Here is a 2,235-nt window from a genome sequence, read left to right as displayed (position 1 = left end):
GCACAACAAGGTTTGGATTATTTCCCTCAACTATATTCGTTCCCATGTATTGTATATCGTTTCCATAAAGCCAACATGGCTTTACACTCTCATTAACGTAAGTTTCCAATCTAGAGCAGTTCTCAGTTATGTGATAATGAACTAGCAAACGTTAACTAAGTAAGGACGGTGACCTGTCCAGACGAGATGTACAACGAACTGAATCGTCAATGGAGGTCTTTCTCTTTATATTGCCTGCTACAGCCAGCAACACTATTAACTCACAAGGGGGCATAACGTTACATGGACAATACTATCCCATTTTGGAAACGTTACATGGACAATACTATCCCATTTTGGAAACGTTACATGGACAATACTATCCCATTTTGGAAAGGTTACATGGACAATACTATCCCATTTTGGAAACGTTACATGTACAATAGTATCCCATTTTGGAAACGTTACATGGACAATACTATCCCATTTTGGAAACGTTACATGGACAATACTATCCCATTTTGGAAACGTTACATGTACAATAGTATCCCATTTTGGAAACGTTACATGGACAATACTATCCCATTTTGGAAACGTTACATGGACAATACTATCCCATTTTGGAAACGTTACATGGACAATACTATCCCATTTTGGAAACGTTACATGTCCGCGTTAATTATCTTAATTATCTTTTCAGAACATCTCAGAAATTAATCAAGTCCATTGAATGGATATAGACAAAAAGAGAATTCAATGACTAGCAGAGGTAGAGAGGCGAGGCAGGGGTGAGGACATCATCCTGCTATTTTGACAGTCCCTGAAGGACAATACAGAAGAGGGATTTGCTCTTATTCCTTCCCTTTCTCTAATGTATTTTGTAATAAAATTAGCAAGTGTAGTAAGATCATTGCTTTACTAGGACTGGAGACCACAGCAGCGATTCTGCTCTTGCCCAACCTCTTCAAAGAGGACCCGAGTGGCCTTTATGTCCGTGACAAGGTATGCTTATGCACCAATCATCTGTTTCTTCATAAACATAGGTGTGCATGCTTATATAAAACTACAGCTGAACATTTGTTATGTTCTTTGTTAATTGTATGTGTGTTCATCTTTTCTTACTTTTGTTGACACAGATTTCACCGCTCTTCACTCCTTTACTGCACATCGGCGGAAATCCATTTCACCATGAGAGTGAAATCCCGCTGGCCTTTGATGGGGAGAACATCCACGCCCTCGAGGACGTCTCCATGGGACGTGGGGCTCTGCTAGGGCTGTATTTTTTTAATTTCCCTTAAATTTCCCCAAAATGTCAGAAAAACACTTATGTTGTTAAGTTACTGTGTTCTGGGGATAGGAGAAGTTGGGTGAAGTCACCAGGGCCGGTCATAAAGATGGCAAACTTCCTAACATAACTAGGTGAATATGATATACACACTAAAGCTGAAAAGTCTGTATTTAGCATCAAGTCTACAATGTTGTTAGTTTACCTATGATTCATTTTTAATGTATGTTGTTTTTATTGTACATCATCATTTGTAAAAAAAAAAAAGTTGGGTAAATTGTTTTGTAAATATTAATTCACATTTGTCGTGCCACTAAATAAACAATTAATTATTTAAGTCAATATTGTCAATATTGTCAGTATTATTAAAATATGTTTTTATAATGGAGGGAAGGTGGACAGGGAGTTAAAAAATGAACCCCAAAGGTTCTTTGAGGAACCATGATAAGGGGTTCTTCAAAGAACTTAGATGTTCTCACAAAAGGTTTTTCAAATAACTTTTAGGGGTTCCCCCAGTTTCAAATTGAAGAACCCCTAAAGGATACTGCAGGAACCTTTACCTTGTAGAGTGTATATTGATGAAAGTCTTCAAATAACATATAGGGGTTCCCACAAAAGGTTCTTCAAATAACCGTTTTAGCTTTTTGTCTGAAAGTTATTTTCTCAACTGCGATACCAACTCCAGATGGCGATGTGCGTCTTTCAGGTGATTCTGCCACTGTGACGTATATAGTGGAAGGGACGCTCTTTCAACATCAACAGTTAGTCAGACACTTTGGTTCACTCTAACTTTATGGAAAAATGGTTTATTCAATAAATCTAGCAACTCCTCTCATACTGGGAAGACCCCCACAGGCCTTAAGGGCAGTTTTATTTAAAATGTAGTACCCGGATGGAGAAAATCCTATAAGCGTTTTATAGTTCCATCCTTAGGGTAACTTACCGTAAGTGGACACACTCCCATCAGTTTC

This window comes from Oncorhynchus kisutch, unplaced genomic scaffold (assembly GCF_002021735.2).
Source record: "Oncorhynchus kisutch isolate 150728-3 unplaced genomic scaffold, Okis_V2 scaffold4039, whole genome shotgun sequence".
Lineage (NCBI taxonomy): Eukaryota > Metazoa > Chordata > Actinopteri > Salmoniformes > Salmonidae > Oncorhynchus > Oncorhynchus kisutch.
The sequence above is the reverse complement of the archived record's forward strand: the minus strand, read 5'-3'. Positions refer to the sequence as shown.